Source organism: Trachypithecus francoisi, unplaced genomic scaffold (assembly GCF_009764315.1).
Source record: "Trachypithecus francoisi isolate TF-2019V2 unplaced genomic scaffold, Tfra_2.0 Lachesis_group2, whole genome shotgun sequence".
Taxonomy (NCBI): domain Eukaryota; kingdom Metazoa; phylum Chordata; class Mammalia; order Primates; family Cercopithecidae; genus Trachypithecus; species Trachypithecus francoisi.
The window spans coordinates 52,615,263-52,633,992 of NW_022681465.1; the positions used below are offsets into that span (position 1 = coordinate 52,615,263).

The 18,730-nt window shown below is 37.3% G+C and overlaps 1 protein-coding gene across 1 annotated transcript in view; it reads left to right on the forward strand.

Moving 5' to 3' along the window:
- Positions 1-18,730, forward strand: part of HAPLN1 (hyaluronan and proteoglycan link protein 1) — an 85,352-nt gene that overhangs the window by 47,866 nt on the left and 18,756 nt on the right. The window lies entirely within an intron of this gene.

Genomic DNA, 18,730 nt, shown 5'->3' on the forward strand with positions numbered 1-18,730 from the left:
AATCCTAAGCCTGAGAGCTGTAGCAAGATTTGAGGCTGCAGTACAATGCAGCTATTTCCTCGGTCCCAGCTTCAGATGAGGGACATCCTGCATTAAAAAAGCTGAGACTTATGCAATAAGAGGAACAGTTCTCTCCTTGCCCTTGGATGCTGAATAATTAAAAAAGGAATTATAGAACTTAACAGTTTAAGCAGATGATGACAATTTTAGATAAATTCAATTGGGGTACCAGAGGCATGATAAGTTTGCCAAAAGACATAAAACTCTAAGTTATATCTTCAAGGTCAAAAGCGTAGCCTCAGTAAACTGCATTCACTGTGAAAATTATGACTTGTGAAGGTCAAATAATACTGTAAATCTGTCTAGAAGTATTTTCCTGTACGTATTATGACTACCAAAATAGAATTCTGAATTTGTCTATGTCCAGCTATTTTAGACACATCTCTTTTAGTTGTGTTTGCGTCCAACAGCTTTATTTTTTTCTCTGTTGAACTGAGAAAAGAAATTGTAATCATAAATTTTACTCTGCAAGCTGCTGACTCAGTTGTTTCTGTGATATACTGTAGAATCAGAGCTGTTTCCCAAAGACCATATGATATTTACACGTATAAATTTCTAATAAGGAATAATACCCTTTTACCTTCTAGTGACGAATTCAATTCAGTCAAAATAGTAATACTTAGTCATTATTAATAATACCAGTTTTATATACAATGCAATAGAAACTTAAGCCGAGGTTTCATGTTATTAGATGACAGATACCAAGGGTGTATTATAAACTGTGTACAAACCATTTAATCAAAATTGCACTCAGAGTATGAGACCAGTATTTTTTTAATGTACTAACATTTGAAAAATTACTCCTATAAGTCATACTCAAGTTATCTCAGGCAGGAAAACTTCCATTACTCCAGCCTTTCCATTCCCATCTCCTCTGTTGAAATTTAGTGCAAAGGGATTTCTGACTCAGAATATCAGGATCATCCAGATTATTTGCATACACTGTCCACATTTTTAAAAAGACTTGATAGTCCACTTCATTTTAATTGTAAATTCACATTCTTAGAAAGTGCAGGCTTGCCTCGAAGAGTTGCTAAAGAGCTTTCAAGTAATAGAATTCTATTTGGCTTGTGGAAATTTAATGCTGAAATGTGATTTGAGTCATAGGATTATGATATTATGCCCATAAACCAAATACCTGCTCTCATTACTTTTTTCCCAACAATTTTTTGTGATAGCATTCAGATTGAATTTTCAAATCCCATAGTTCTTCAGAGAAACTGCTTCCAAGTGACCTTCCATAATTCCAGTTGTCTTTTACAATGCAAAAATAAATCAGATAGCACAAGAATCAACAAAGCAGATTACTTACTTGCTTCGTTGCTTACTTGAAATACTGCATATTTTCTTATATTTAAAACTTCTATTTATCAAACATAGCCCAGAAGGAATTTTAGGGAGCTGAAATCCTCACAAATTTTTTGAAGAATTTAGTCAGATGATTAAATTAGCTATCTCAATCTCAGATTCTTGAATGGTACTGATAAGCAGTATGAGCTTCTGTTAGTGACAGAAAATAGTTGAAAATTCACGTTAGTGTAAAAACATCTTTACTCCCTCCCTTTTTTTTTTTTTTTTTTTTTTTTTTTTTTTTTTTTTTTTTTTTCTGAGACGGAGTCTGGCTCTGTCGCCCAGGCTGGAGTGCAGTGGCCGGATCTCAGCTCACTGCAAGCTCCGCCTCCCGGGTTTACGCCATTCTCCCGCCTCAGCCTCCCGAGTAGCTGGGACTACAGGTGCCCGCCACCTCGCCCAGCTAGTTTTTTGTATTTTTTAGTAGAGACGGGGTTTCACCATATTAGCCAGGATGGTCTCGATCTCCTGACCTCGTGATCCGCCCGTCTCGGCCTCCCAAAGTGCTGGGATTACAGGCTTGAGCCACCGCGCCCGGCCTAACTCTCTCCCATTTTTTATTAAATTTCTATTTTATAGATACCAAGTTCCCAAGGTTTGAACAATATTGGGAAAATAGCGCAAATCATCCTCAAACTCTTCTTGGCTGCCTTGATACAGATGCTCAACATTTTAATGATACATTTTTAAGTTCCATGTGTATGAGTTAGTTAATTATTTTTCTGAAGGCCTCCTCATAATTTTGTTGGGAGAGGTTTTATAGAGATATAGACACACAAAAAAAGTTTAATCTGGATATTAAAAAGAGAGAGAGAGAGAGAAGGGAAAAAAAGGCAGATGACCAGGAAAGAAAATAGCAAGTGTAAATCCCTATGCAAAGTGTTTCTAGTGAAAAACATTTCTCTGGTAATGAAAAAGAAATCTCTCCCAGCTTCCCATGGAAAAAGATTTAGCTTTAGACAAAAAGTTCACATGCACTAATCCATTTCCTTTCATTTTTCATTGAAATGATTTGGTCATACAGGAAAGCAAACTTCATTTGTCCACAAAGTCTACTAAAACTATGCAATCAAGATATTAGCTTGTATACAACATACTGTCCTCAATGTAGGCAATAGTTATCTTCTCAAATACTTCTACAGGAAGAGGGGCCACTGTTAATACCCTCTCTATACTCTAAACTAATGGATTTTGTTCCTCATGTCACAATGTGGCTACTTTACTTTTAAATCCTTTGAAACTTGAGACCATTAGGAAGAGTTTTATATGGAGTATCAAATCACACAGAAAGAATAATATTTATATTTGTATCAGGTCCAAAAACTTTGTGTAGTCTTTCAACCACCAGTAAAATTTCAGAGATGAAGAATACACTCTTTAAAACACAACTTTTTTTTTTTTTTTTTTTTTTTTTTACCAATTCAAGATAGCACTTTATTGAAAGTTTGCTGCTAAGCAACTCAGAGTATATGTGGAAGAGTGTTGCTAGGCAACACAGCTCATCTAATCCATGGCTGAAAACATTTTTTGTTAGTGCAATGAGAAAATAGCCCAGCATTAGTCTCTCATAAACCTTTTACATGTATAAGTAAGTTTGCAAAAAGCAGAATCATTTTAAGTATAAAATAAAGACATTAGAAAAGAAGTTAAAGATCACCACAATTTGGAGATTGGCAATACTATGTGGTTGACTGATGGACTTCTCTATGTGTCCTTTTGACAATCATGGAAAATCAATCACAACTGAAAAAACACAATTGAAACAATGAGAAATTATTAGAATATGATATTGTTATTACTACAAAGGTCTTGCATACATAGTTAGGGAAAACAATAAGACATCAATGGTGGCTGAAAAGACCAGCCATAATAGGAAAACTTAAAAGACAAGCAGAGACTAATTAGCCTATTAATTTCTAGGTAGGTGTTGGAGTTAAATGGTTTCTGTTGCAGTGCTTCTTCTCTGCTTCTTCATTCAGTCATCTCTTCTGACATATGATAGAATCAAAATGGTAGCCACCTACTCTGAATATCCTCTTAGATATCCTGCAGATGAGACCTTTAAAAAGTACCCTGGTCCAAACTGAAGCCTTTGTAATATTTTATTCCTCCTTCTCTCACTCACATTCACTACCCAATACAAAATCCATAATCAAAATATTTACTTCTTTCCAATTCTGAAGTTTAATTTTTAAGCATTATCTGTCATCAAAATTATTGCCACAGCTTTCTACCTCCATCTCCATATAATTCTTTCTAGGAACATTCAGAAAGAATAATTGTCTTAATATGCAAATGTTAAATGACATTTCCTGATTTAAAAATATAAAAGTAAAATCAATATACCTTTATTGTTGCCAAACTTTAGTTTCAATCTCTTAGTTTACCTACTTGTTTATATTTTAGCTTTGTATTATTTAGCTCTTGTTTATTTCTTAAGACTTATGTTATGCCACCATCCTTCAAATTCTATACTCTTAACTTTCTAAGTAACTTCATGTTCCTTATTTTACTTTCTTTTTTTTTTTTATTATACTTTAAGTTCTAGGGTACATGTGCATGACGTTTATATCATGTATAACTCCCCAATGCAATCCCTCCCTCCTCCCCCCTCCCCATGATAGGCCCCAGTGTGTGATGTTCCCCTTCCCGAGTCCAAGTGATCTCATTGTTCAGTTCCCACCTATGAGTGAGAACATGCGGTGTTTGGTTTTCTCTTCTTGTGATAGTTTGCTAAGAATGATGGTTTCCAGCTGCATCCATGTCCCTACAAAGGACACAAACTCATCCTTTTTGATGGCTGCATAGTATTCCATGGTGTATATGTGCCACATTTTCTTAATCCAGTCTGTCACAGATGGACATTTGGGTTGATTCCAAGTCTTTGCTATTGTGAATAGTGCCGCAATAAACATACGTGTGCATGTGTCTTTGTAGTAGAGTAATTTATAATCCTTTGGGTATATACCCAGTAGTGGGATGGCTGGGTCATATGGTACATTTAGTTCTAGATCCTTGAGGAATCGCCATACTGTTTTCCATAATGGTTGAACTAGTTTACAATCCCACCAACAGTGTAAAAGTGTTCCTATTTCTCCACAGCCTCTCCAACACCTGTTGTTTCCTGACTTCTTAATGATTGCCATTCTAACTGGTGTGAGATGGTATCTCATTGTGGTTTTGATTTGCATTTCTCTGATGGCGAGTGATGATGAGCATTTTTTCATGTGTCTGTTGGCTGTATGGATGTCTTCTTTTGAGAAATGTCTGTTCATATCCTTTCCCCACTTTTTGATGGGAAAACACAACTTTTTAGAAGACATTTACAGATAACAGAGAAATGTTATGACCATTTGCCCATTAACCAATATACAAAGCAAAATAGATGAACACGTAACTGCTTGACTTCATCAAGGTCAGAGTCAGTGCTTCCTGCATCTGGTGTTCAAGCAGATGTCTTCTGATGACAAGTTTGAGTCTTTCCTGTAATGCCACTAGCTAGCTTAGACCTTGGAAAATTTACTTAATCTCTCCAAATCCCAGTTACCCCATCTGTAAAATTGGGCCTAATGCCTGCTTATTCTGTAGAGCTTTGTGAGAATTAAATGCGAAAATACGTGGAAAGTGTTTAGTACAGTGCCTGGTTCCCAAGAGCCAATACTTATCCAGGTGGTTGTTATCATTACGTTTATTTCTTCCTCCCTGTTATGGAAAATTGATTTTTAAATAGAAAACAGACTACAAATACTGGTCAAAAAAATTCATGCTTTTCAAAGTACATTTGTTAACAGAACCATATCATCACCTTAGTTCTAATAAAGTAAACATTTTATAAGTTCTTTTCTTTGCCTTCTTTAATTTCACAATTTAAAATTTCCCCATTCATATTATTTCTATTTTAATTTTAATTTTTTGAGATGGAGTCTTGCTCTCTCACCCAGGCTGGAGTACAATGGCTCAATCTGGGCTCACTGCAACCTCCGCCTCGCAGGTTCAAGCGACTCTGATACCTCAGCCTCCTAAGTAGCTGGGATTACAGTTGCCTGCCACCAAGCCCTGCTAAGTTTTGTATTTTCAATAGTGACGGGGTTTTGCAATGTTGACCAGGCTGGTAACTCCTGACCTCAGGTGATCAGCCCACTTCAGCCTCTCAAAGTGTTAGAATTATAGGCGTGAGCCACCGCGCCTAGGCTCCCCAGTCACATTAAACATTATCTGACCATTTTTACTTTCCTGGTAGAAACTAAAGCTTTCCAAACATAAATAATATTTTCCCTTAATGTACTTACTATGTGAGCACAGATCCACTACTTTAAATTTTTGTAAGGAAGAACAAGAGGAAGTCCCAGAAATGAAAACCGTGTCCTTCTATTTAATAAGTAAAAGTAATGGTCACTTTTGTCAACAAATAAAACAAGTAGATTTGCTTAAAGAAGAAATTGCCACAAGTTTGTGTCTGTAAGTAAAAAAAAAAAATAATGTCTATCCAGAACCTCTGGCAGAAGTGCACACTCCTCTCTCAGCTTACATTGTTCCTCCTCCTGCTGTGTGTCCTGAACCCACCTTCCCTTCTTCAAATCTGGCTCAGTCCTCACATGGACTTCCTGCTAACATGCCTCCCTCCCTCATTAGATTGTCTCTCAGCTTTGTAACTAACTGTAACTATAGAGCAGTGCCAGGCACATAGTGGGTGCTTAATATATGTTTGTTGATTAAGTGAGTGAGCACACGAATGAAGAATGTAATGAGATACTTCTAAATTGTCACTACGATAATAAGCATTTGTTGAATGCTGTGACATCACTGGCATTTAGCAGCACGTGACACATTGTGTTCACTTAATGAACATTAGCTAGATGACTGCTTTCACTCCGTAATGTTGGCATCAGCTAAATCATAGTTCACACAGTTTAAGAACTTAAAAGGACTTTGGTAGAGATGGTCTAGACCAATCTTCCAATTCACAAATGAAGAAATCAAGACTCAGAGGTTTGCATTGCTTGTCCCAGGCTACCTGGCTGATAAAAGTCCATTTATCTGGCTAACCCCTTCCTTTTCGTCAAATCTGGGCTCATTTCTCACCTTTTTAATGAAGTCATCCTGACTACTGCAATCTGTCCCCCGCTAGTATCCTAATCTCTCTCACCCTTCTTTTCTTTCTCTCTGTAGCAATGGCTGTATACTCTACTTATTTTTATGTAATTGTTTGTCATCTGTCTCTACCACAAGAATATTGAACAGCTTCGCGAAGGCAGGAATCTTTGTCTGACGTATCCCAGTCACATACCCAATAACTGGCACATAGTAGGTGATCAATACATGTTTGCTAAATAAATCCAGGACCAAAATCCATCCAGTTATTTTTTCTAATCAAGTTTTGGTTCAGCCTTTCCAAATCCCAGGGAAATATTTTCAATTCATGGAATGAGAAGCAGCAGATGAACATGAGAATTATGAATTTGGGTAGCAAATTTTGTTTGGTCTTGTGCATGGCTCCCACATAACATGCAGCATCTGATACTCCATGAGAGTCCACCAAAGACAGGTTGCAGCAATCTTCCTCATGCATGTATGCAGCTTTGAAGAGTATTGGATTTACGTTTGGTCACTGCAGTGCTATCCTGTTCCTTATGTAATAACTGCAGAGTTGGGATTTGGTGGTACAGAACGTATCACAAGGAGGAGGTGAATTTAATAATGTATGATCACAAACCATCTGCAGAGCCAAAGTTTAATGGAAGAACTGGATACGTGTTAGTTAGTCTTAATTTTCTCTCTCCCACCTAAAACTTATTGAACTCTCTGAGTCTGTTTGGAAAAGTTAATTCAATTTATTTTTGTCTTTTTGAGGCAGAATATCTTATTTGCAGTCACCAATGCAAAATCTACAAATACCAGGAAAAATATCTACAAATATTTTATAAATCACGGGGGAAATATGTGAATACATATATATATAGAGAGAGAGAGAGAGAGTTAATAATTCTGTCTAAAAACTAATAGCTATAAAACATCAGAGAATTCCATCATGGAATTATAAAAATTAGCACACCATCCATATTAGATAACTAAATCTAAAATTTCTTACCAATTACCAGAGGGCATGAAACCAAAAATGATAATAAGAACCTACTGCATTAAACATAGGCTTGCCATTTGATCAAACTTAGAATATCACCATATTAATATAATAAATAAGCTTAAAAGTAAAGAGCAAAAGTATATATGTAGGAATATACATACATATGTAAAAATACTCATATATTGCATCCATGCATATACACTCATAGATAACTTATTTATTCAACAAATGTGTTAGGCACTTATGTGGAAGCATTAGGAATATGACGACAAAACATACAGTGTCTGCCTTCAACAGCTTATAGTCTAGTGAAAGAGACAGTCATTACTAAGAATAAAGAGATATTAATCATGGTAACAGAAATACATATTTTCTTACCAACTTTGCTTCTGTCAGTATGCATAATTGCTAGCCCATGTCCTAGTCTTCTTTGCATTTGTGTGTCCTTTTGAGAAAACAGAATTCAGCCGTTTGCTGAACATTGGCCATCTCCATGCAAAACACTGGGTTATTCTCCATAGAAATATAAACCATCTCTTCAGTGTGCTTACTGACAATATTATCAAGGCAACAAGCAAGCAAGAAAAAATAAAATAAGTGTCAAATGAAGGTGCAAATGTAGAGAAAAGAGTAATTAGTTACCAAACTAAAAGAGCTTACTATTTAGAACTTTGAACCATATCCATTAAATGTTTAATCACTTAATAGAGCTGAACTCATAAAATACATCTTAAGAATATTTCTAAACTTGATATTGAAAAATCTAGAATGCTGAATTCTATGTTATTCTGTGAACTATTAAAGCAATATAGTTCTATAATATTTCTAGGTATAAAAGCTTATATTGAATAATCTTTGCAGGTAGCAACAAATTCATACTAAACAGACATTGCTTTCCCTGTGTCATCCTTTGTGCTGTAATCAGCATAGTATGTGTGAAGCCAATGATTATTTGGAAACTCTCCCAAATACCAAGAAAACTCCATTAAATAGTGAAGCCTTTCTCTCTGGTTGCAGCTCTGCAAGAACCTTGACTCAGCTAAAGGACTAACTATAGCTTCATGGCTTAGTGTTACAGTGATTTCAACATGATGATGCTCTGATTTTACCAAATATCAATAAATAATAGCTTTAGATTCTTTATTGATTATGTTCTTTATTTTAAGTGAAAAGTGGAAAATTACCATCTTAGAAGAGTCTTCGAATACAAACACCAAAATGCTAACAATTTAAAATATTCAATCAAGAGGTTATCACACTAATAGTATCTAGGGGAGAAATGAAATCTTTTTAAAAGAAATATTCTTATTTCCAATGAAAACATTAAAAACATAGGAAATTATTCAAAATAAAATTACTTCAAAAATATTTTGTGTATTTTGTGTTGTCACAGTACACTAGCCCTAGACTTGTCTGCCTTCAAGAATGATTATCAAGTAGTCGGTACAAATGATACCGTTTTAATCTTGGTTTAATTCAACATGTTGGTTACTTGACTTCACTGTTAGTCAGTGACTAGTCACCACATCTAAGGTGGGTGGAGTAATTTTTTACATGCTTGGGGATTGTGCTGTGGAGTGTATTGAACAAAATAAGTTAAATAAGAATTCTGCCTACCTTTTCCAAACACTGTCGACTCGAAAGAAAAACAGACATTTTGGATTTGGAAAACCCAGAAAGGCCGTAATCCATCATGTATAAAACGAATGAAGTATGTTAGAACAAGAAGCATTTTACTACAGTCAAGAATGGAGATTCAGTAAAAAAGTAGGAACAAAGAGTCCTATCTTATTTCTGAAGAGGGATTGAAAGTTCAAATTAAAAACGCTTTGAAAATATACCCTTGAAGGGAGGAGATTTCCACTTCTAGCTGATTCTATTTGAAATGTTACTTCCCTCCCTGCTTTAGCTTGTTCCTGGAAAGCATTGGAGATTACGTTTGTCTTTTTGGCTCAGAGTTACTGAAGGGTAGAGAAAGAGCAGGTGAAAGGAAAGACATGTAAGTCAAAGATATGTGTAATGTAGCCTTTACACATTACAAGATATGACACAAATATATTTTCTTTGTAGATGACTATATTTGTTCAGAATGATTTCATGATTATCTATAACTAATAATATTGCTAGCAAAAAATAATGAACACTTTTATACAAGGCTTTTCGTTCTCTTTTTTTTTTCTTTTTTGGTTTCTTCAGCACAGAGAGGTAAATTATAAAGTTTTAAATTTTCAAATTTTCTTCTCCAGTATTATATGGGTTATGAACAATTAGTTCTTACTTTATTTTGAAAAATGCTGTCAATTATGCTGTCAGGCTTTAAATCTGCGAAAATCTGCATATGATTATCTTTATATCCTCATTTTGCTTTGACTTTTATCACAGTCGTTAACAAAGGGTCTTAATAGCTTAAAGTATCGAAGTACTGAAAAGCTGATTAGATAGTTAATGCTTCATTTAAATGTTTCTGTACAAACAGAATACCTTATTCTAAAAGATGCATATAGTAACAGCATCTTATAGACTTCCCACAATATATTAAAATCAAAGTGTGTTCCAAACTAAAGCTTCTTGAACTTCGACCTTTTTTCTTATAACTCATTATTTGGCTAACGTACATAATTGAATAAATAAATGAAAACAAATGTGCATATAAATAATAAATATAAAAGTTCTTTTTGGCAAGGCACAGTGGCTCACATCTATAATCTGAGCACTTTGGGAGGCCAAGGATAGCAGATCACTTGAGTCAGGAGTTCAAGACCAGCCTGGCCAACATGGTGAAACCCCGTCTCTACTAAAAATTCAAAAATTAGCCAGACCTGGTGTCTCATGCCTGTAGCCCCAGCTGCTTGGGAGGCTGAGGCAGGATAATCGCTTGAACCCAGGAGGCAGAGATTGCAGTGAGCCAGTATTGTGCCACTGAACTCCAGCTGGGTGATAGAGTGAGACTTGGGCTCAAAAAAAAAAAGAAAGTGTTTTTAAAGGAAAAAAGACTGTAAAAGAGTACTGAGGGGGCAGTGAGCTCAATGGCGTTCATTCGCCATTGAGGACTAGTGTGGGAGGTGCTCTCTAAGCAAGGACATCAGGCAGAGATTTGAATAATGAGTGGGAGAGAGTCATATCAAAAACCAGAGGCAGAGCATTCCAGGTAGAAAAAGTAGAAAATGCAAATTCTCTGAGATTGGAATAGGCTATCAGGCCTTGGGCTTTCAAATCGAAAGAAGCCCAAGAGACTGCAGCCCATCAGAGTGGAAGTTGTGCTTTCAGAGAGTAGACAAGAGGCAGACCACAGTGCTTTATAAGTGGTCCAGAGTACAGAGTTCAGACTTTATTCCAAAATCATTTGAAAATGTTTAAAAGGTTTGAGCAAGGGGTGATATAACATGATTTACATTTATAAAAGTCCATGTGAATAATGGATTACGGGGCGCCAAGAGTAAAGGCTAGGCTACCTTTTAGGAGGATCTTGAGAGTTCAGGTGAGAAATCATGGTGGCAGGGACCAGGATGGTAGCAGTGGAAAAGTATGGAGATGAACCAATTTGAAAAAAAAAAAAAAAGTGAAGGAAGAAATGGCAGCAATTACTGATAGATTGGATGTAAGAATTAAAGGAAACAGACACATCAAGCTCAGCTGCTAGAGTTTGGCATGAACCAAAGAATGGATGATGGAGGCATAAACTAAATTGAGAAAGACTGGGAGAACAAATTTGGGCAAGGGACAGGGGACTCAAGTTAGTTATTTGTCATTCAATATAGGACCAACAGGAAGATGAGTTTACTAGTTTCATGCTAAGGAAGAAGTATAATGCAAGAATGTTTTGGAATCATCAGCACATAAGTGGTATTTATAACTATGGGACCAGATGAGATCACCTGGGGAGGGGAGATATGCAGACAAAGGGAAGGAGACAGACCTGGTATGAGTTTTGAAGACCCTCAACACCAACAGGTGGGATAAAGGAAAATGCAGAGGTCACATATTCACTTCCCAGAGTCTGAACCTTGATCACTGATGTGTGGAATTACTTTTCTCATACGATTTTTAAAAAATTTAAATTAGTTGCAAGCACTCGGATATAGGAGATTTTTAAATTAAAGATGCATTTCTAGCCTCGGTTGAAAAATCCTAAGGCCTGCTATTTTTCAGCCTTCGTCCTCATAGGACAGCATCACTGGGAACCTGTATCTGCTGCCTGTTTAGAACAGGGCCTGTGCTTGCCACAATAGGTACAACCTTTTCCACTCTTTATCATCCTCATCATGCCCAGGTGCTCACTTCACTCCCCTCAGCCTTGCCCACCTGGGCATTTGTGTTTGACTTACCTTTTGTTTTGTTTCAGCACTAAACTTATTACCTGACCCACTGAAGTTATTACCTGACCCACTGTAGGCTACTGATTCATGTTTATTAGGTTAAAAAAAAAAAAATCACAGTTCCCTTTTTATCCTCTATTGCCTCTGGGATTGACTCCTGTAATGGTATTATCTTGACCTCTTCACTAAGTGAAGATATTAGCCTTATCAGTGTATACAACCAACAGTGTCATTCTACAAATTACAAATTACTTAACCTTACACTTCACCACAAAGTGGAAGTGGTCTGAGCGGAGACAAGTAGAGTTGAGCTCTACGCCTTTACCACATAAAGGCACATTTCCAGTAATTAAGGAGTGGTAGATAATTACAGCCTAATGAAGAAGAATGACTCATGCTAATGTTTTGGTTTCTCCAGATCCTTTGAAACAAACCTCTAATATAGTTAAAATCCTGAAGAGTATGCTTATATTAAGAATGTCACTCAACACATTAGTGAAATATTCTAATTTTATTTCATTTTCTTGTGTTCTTTAATCGTTCTATAATTATGATAACCTGGTTTGTGTTTTCTAGGTCTAAAACATAAAAATTAAATGCTAGTTATTTATCCATAAATCTTTGATAACACAGATACATTTAAATTCTGAAAATTATTAACCAGAGCAGGCAACTCTAAGTTGACAAAGATACTAAGATTATTTTTACTTTTATAACAAATTCCATCAGAATTAACAATGATAACAATAGTAATAAATTAATATTAACATTTAAAATCACTTACTGTGTATATTTCTCATAAAAAGTTCATTACCCGGGTCATCTCATTAAGTTCTCACCACAAGATGGTATAAAGATGGTTAACCAGCTGGGCATGGTGGTTCACACCTGTAATCCCAGCACTTTGGGAGGCCAAGGCAGGCAGATCACCTGAGGTCAGGAGTTCAAGACCAGCCTGGCCAACATGGCAAAAACCCCATCTTTACTAAAAATACAAAAATTAGCCAGACATGGTGGTGGGTGCCTATAATCCCAGTTACTTGGGAGGCTGAGGCAGGAGAATTGCTTAAACCCGGGAGGCAGAGGTTGCAGTGAGCTGAGATAGAGGTTGCAGTGAGCTGAGACCATGCCATTGCACTCCAGCCTAGACGACAACAGCGAAACTCTGTCTCGAAAAAAAAAAAAAAAAAAAAAAAGATGGTTAAACTCTGACATTGAGAGAGGTTATATAGCTTGTCCCAGGTCACGTGGTTGTTAGGTGGTGAGGATGAGATTAAATGCAGGCAGTGCTCCAAACCCATACATGAACATACAGCAACATCAAAGCCTTTTCATGGCACCTTTTGCATGACGCAATAGGTAAAAATGGTCCCCATTTTATTCCATTCAATTTATATAACTATGTTTCAGAAGAAATAAAACCACTAAGAAAAAGAAAGTTTGGTCTTGGGCTTTAGAGAAACTTTTCTGACAGGCCACCATTGTAATTCTTAACAGGGGTAAGAGGAGCAAAGAATGAATGGCAGCTGCAAATACATACATTCCACACCCACCCCAAAGACAAACTCTCTGAAACTTCCAAGGAAATAGAGGAAGGGGCAGATAGGAATTGAATGCTATTGATATAGGTAGATATAAATGTAGATACAGATGGATAGATACAGGCACAGGTATAGATATAGATGACATAGATATAGATAACAAAGACATGGACATAGGTGGAAAGATAGTGATAAGTTTGTTTAAAAAGGCTTCTAAAATAGTAGTCCTGAAATGCACTCCTGTCTTCCTAAGAACCATTAGATTAGGCAATCCTCAAGAGTTGATGAGATGTGAACTCTTCAGGTACTAGTACTTTCTAGGAACTGCCTTCTGGAAGAGCACAGTAAAGAAGACAGTATAGAAGATAGAAGCTGTTTTGTACACCTGGCACACTTTGGACACGTAAATGTTTGCTAGTAAGAGTCAACCTGAGCTGGGCACTCACTGTAGGCCAGGCACCAAGTTAAGTTCTCAATGTGAATTACTTCCTTTAACCCTCATAAGAGCCCAGGGATGAAGATGACTTACTTCCATTTACTGATGAGGAGACTGAAGTACAGAAAAGTTAAGTGACACAATGTAAGGTATAGTCCATATGCTTAACTAATACTCTAACTGCTGAGAAAAGAAATGAAATAATGAATGTGGAAAGGCAGAAGCCACAAAGAACTTTATCAACAGAACAGAGCTAAACTTCCTCCTCACACTTTACTTCTTCCTGCTAGAAAAAAAGATTCAGAAAAGAGAATTAAGAGGAAACAGAATATTTATCAGAATATTAACAGAGTTTCTGGTGTACATCTCAGAACAGTGATTTTTAAACTATGTTCAGTTGACCTCCTAGAGCTCCTTGGGGCCTTGTGATGCCCATCTCAAGCAGAGAGGCTCACATTTATAAGATCACATGGAAAAGGTTTGTCTTAGATATCCTTTGCTATTGAGCAGTTTCTCATCACATAATCCATTTAGCTCTAAGGAAGGAGAAAATGATGGATTTGGTCAATACCTACAAGAATGCTTCATAGCATATCACATGTGATAATGCATATCTCAACAGGAAGGCAAAACATGCTGTTTGAGAAATTATAAAAACACAATTTAGCTGCAGATTGATAGGAAAGAGCAGAGCATGAAGACTGTACAGTGGGTACAGAAAAGGTAGCCCCTGGCAGGGTTGGGAAATGGGCTGGATGGGAGGAGTACGATCTCATAGCCTGTGAGACCAAAAGGCAGGGTCACAGATGATGAAAAACAGCACCAATCACTTTATATCAAAGAGCGATCTCCACTTATCCTATATTCAGCATTAGGTTTTTTTCCTATATGGTTCGAAACTAGACAACAGTTACTATCTTTGGCAATAGTATCTTTAAAAAAATAGGGAAATGCGATGAAACATGTATTTCATGTTTTAAATACATGTTTAAAGATCACATTTTTAGTAAACACAGCAATAGGTATACTGAGAAAATATAATCCTTCAATTATAATAATATAATATAATTATGGCTACCAGCTTCTTGTGTGTATTTCCAGAGACTCTAGATAAAGGGTTTTTGTTTGTCTATTTGTTAATTAAATTCCCTCAACTTCTACACTTATTTTTATAAGATTTTTATTTAGTTTGCACATGGGCAGTACATCCACATGGTTCAAAATTTTTTTACTATGGAAGTGTACATGTGAAAATGTCCCAAGCCTTCCTCTACCCACTTTTCCCCACAGCTTCTCATAATCTACCAAGGCTGTTAGCTTCATGTGAATCCTTTCAGATATACTTTATGCCAAACTACACAAACTTTTGAATTCTCACAAATGGTAAGAAGCACGCATATTCCTCTGTATCTTCAGGTCAAAGTTTAAACTTCCAGGTGAAAGCAAAGATGTGCCAGAGAAAAATTCCAGATTTTTTTTTTTTTAAGACAAAGTCTCTCTCTGTCACCCAAGACTGGAGTGCAGTGGTGCAATCTTGGCTCACTGCAAACTCCGCCTCCCAGATTCAAGCGATTCTCCTGCCTCAGCCTCCCAAGTGTCTGAGATTACAGGCACACACCATCACGCCTGGCTAATTTTTGTATTTTTAGTAGAGACAGGGTTTCACCATATTGGCCAGGCTAGTCTCGAACACCTGACCTCAGGTGATCCACCTGCCTCGGCCTCCCGAAGTGCTGGGATTACAGGTGTGAGCCACTGCACCCAGCTCCAGGTTTCAAATTCAAATCAAGTAGGTGAGGGCACAAGGCAAGAATGAGATCATTTTTCTACCACCCTTCTTTTTTTTTTTTTTTTTTTTTTTTTTTTTGAGATGGAGTCTCGCTCTGTCACCCAGGCTGGAGTGCAGTGGCGCGATCTCGGCTCACTGCAAGCTCCGCCTCCCGGGTTTACGCCATTCTCCTGCCTCAGCCTCCCGAGTAGCTGGGACTACAGGCGCCCGCCATCTCGCCCGGCTAATTTTTTTGTATTTTTTTTAGTAGAGACGGGGTTTCACCGTGTTAGCCAGGATGGTCTCGATCTCCTGACCTCGTGATCCACCCGTCTCGGCCTCCCAAAGTGCTGGGATTACAGGCTTGAGCCACCGCGCCCGGCCTCTACCACCCTTCTTATTGTCTTCCCTTCTAGAGGCTCAAGATCCTCTGCATTCAAGAATAGCTAGGAAGCAAGCTAAAACTTGGTCTCTGATAAAAGTAATGAACTCTTTGAAAGAACAGTAAAGGCTGGATGCGAAGGGAGGGGGTCAGCATGGATGGGGGTGGGCACCTGGAAAGGTTTCTGATGCGATCTGATTAGACACATCAGAATCATGACCAAAAGATAGGTTCTTCTGACTCCAGGTGAGCAGTTTCAGGAAAAATTAGATTTCTTCCAGTCTGAAGGAAACAAAATAATTATAAAGTTAAAGGTTAATAAGTAAGGCACTCTTTATTTTCCAAATTATGTGTCCTACAAAAATGTAACGTGTGAGGTACAATGAGAGACAAATGTTTAAATTGCATATTCTACTTAAATATGGTGTCTTTAATGTGCGTAACTATTTTTATAAAGTGTTTTCATTTCAGAGAGATAGTATGGTGTAAAGCAAGCTCAGATATCCATGTTTACTGACATAGCTAGGCCCAACCTGTATGCAGCACTAGTATATTTCAGTCACAGACACTTATTACATTAGGCACTATGTTGATGCTGGAGAAACAACGTAAACAAGGCAGAGTGACTGTTTGCAATAGACTATGGTAAGCACAGTGATAGACACAAATCCATCCTGGCTGCTCATTCTCCTGCAGTCTTTGGCTACACTAAGGAAAATAACAGCTTCCAAAGTGTTAGTATTACACATCCAAATTCACCAAAGTGTTAACAAATGTCACAAAATAAAGTATTTTTAAACCCTTGTGCATTTTTTTTTTTTCAAATAACTCATTATGGAGCTGACAACTGAGTCTATGTCTATCAGTTTGGAAAGTCAGAAAGAAATTAACTTTCTGTTTGGGATGATGAAAAGTTTTGGAAAGGGATAGTGCTGCACAAGGTGAAAGTAATTAATGGCACTGAATTATACATGTAAACATGGTTAAAATAGCAATTTTTAAAATATATATTTTACCACAGTAGACAAAATTAAATGATGGTGGTAGAGTTTTTTCTTGAAGAGATTTTTTTTCTTTTTTTTTTTTTGAGACAAAGTCTGACTCTGCCGCCCAGGCTGCAGTGCAGTGGAGTGATCTCAGCTCACTGCAACCTCCGCCTCCTGGGTTCATACCATTCTCCTGCTTCAGCCTCTCGAGTAGCTGGGACTACAGGCGCCTGCCACCATGCCCGGCTAATTTTTTGTATTTTTAGTAGAAACGAGGTTTCACCATGTTCGCCAGGATGGTCTCGATCTCCTGACCTCGTGATCCGCCCTCCTCGGCCTCCCAAAGTGCTGAGATTACAGGCGTGAGCCACTATACCCAGCCAGAGAGATTATTTTTAATGTTCTTATTTAGCCATCTTAAACACATTCCCCAGTTGGGTTTATTATTATTATTATTATTATTATTATTATTGATCTAGGAAATCCAAAAGTCTCGAGGCTACTTCATCCATACACCGGTGGAGAAAGTAACCAACATCAAGACTGGCTATCTTGCACCATCCTCAATTCATTTTAAAAAGACAAACTTATTTTTTAACATTGAAATTTTGATTTGTATCAGGGAGGTTCCCAAGGGCTTCACTTTCAAAATGAGTGGTGTAAGGACCATGAGAAGGGAGGGATGAAAAAGGCGGCTTTCTAGTGGGGAAGGCTTTCTGGAAAGGAGTGAGGAAGCCCCTGACAGCTGATCATCCCTGTCCTTCTCCAGGATGGCTCCCAATTTCATGTACCGTCATTGTTTCCCATGATGATTCATAAAGTATATAACTACATATGACCTAAGTTTAAGGTGTGACTTTGTATGGATTAAAAACATAAACTTTGTGGCTCACACCTGTAATCCCAACACTTTGGGAGTCCGAGGCAGGTGAATCACCTGAGGTCAGGAGTTCTAGACCAGCCTGGCTAACATGGTGAAACCCTATCTCTACTAAAAAGTACAAAAAATTAGCAGGGCATGGTGTTACACACCTGTAATCCCAGCTACTTGGGAGGCTGAGGCAGGAGAATGGCTTGAATCCGGGAGGCAGAGGTTGCAGTGATCCAAGATGGTGCCATTGCACTCCAGCTTGGGCAACAAGAGTGAAACTCTGTCTCAAAAGAAAACAAAAGCCAAAAACACACATAAACTTTGATCCAAAGCACCCTTTCCTTTTTCCTGTTACCTAGATTTCTGTGGGTATGAACTGCCAAGCAAATTTTTATGCTTTTATTAGAACTAAGAAAAATAGGCAGTGGTTCAATGTCATAGTTTTAAATTGTTTTTCTTCTCCAGTTGTGTTTGTCCTATTGTTTAAAAGTCTTCATCTAAATTTCATAGCAAGTATAAAGATCAGTTGTTTGCTCAGGCCATTTCTTTTATTATTTGGTGAAACGAAATGACGTCCTCTGGATTTCACAGCAGAATTTGTAAGATAATAACGAGGCTCCAGCGGTTCAGTGAGTCCCCATTAGTGTTCTCACCAGGCCCTGTTGTTTCCCCGGAGACAACTCTGAGCTTTGAAGGGCATCAGATCTTTCCAGTCATTGTCACTAATGGAAATGGGGAATTTATTTACTTGTAAATTGCACTTTAAAAAATTTCAGTCCCCCACTGGACATCTGCAGTTTCCCCAATTTCAACATTTAGCCTCATTTATGGACAAAATTAAGCTCTTCAACAATATGCAAATGTTTATGTGCACCTTTTCATACTGAAAGGAAAAGGGGAAATGGACAGTTGTATGCTACATAGTTTTATTAAAAAAA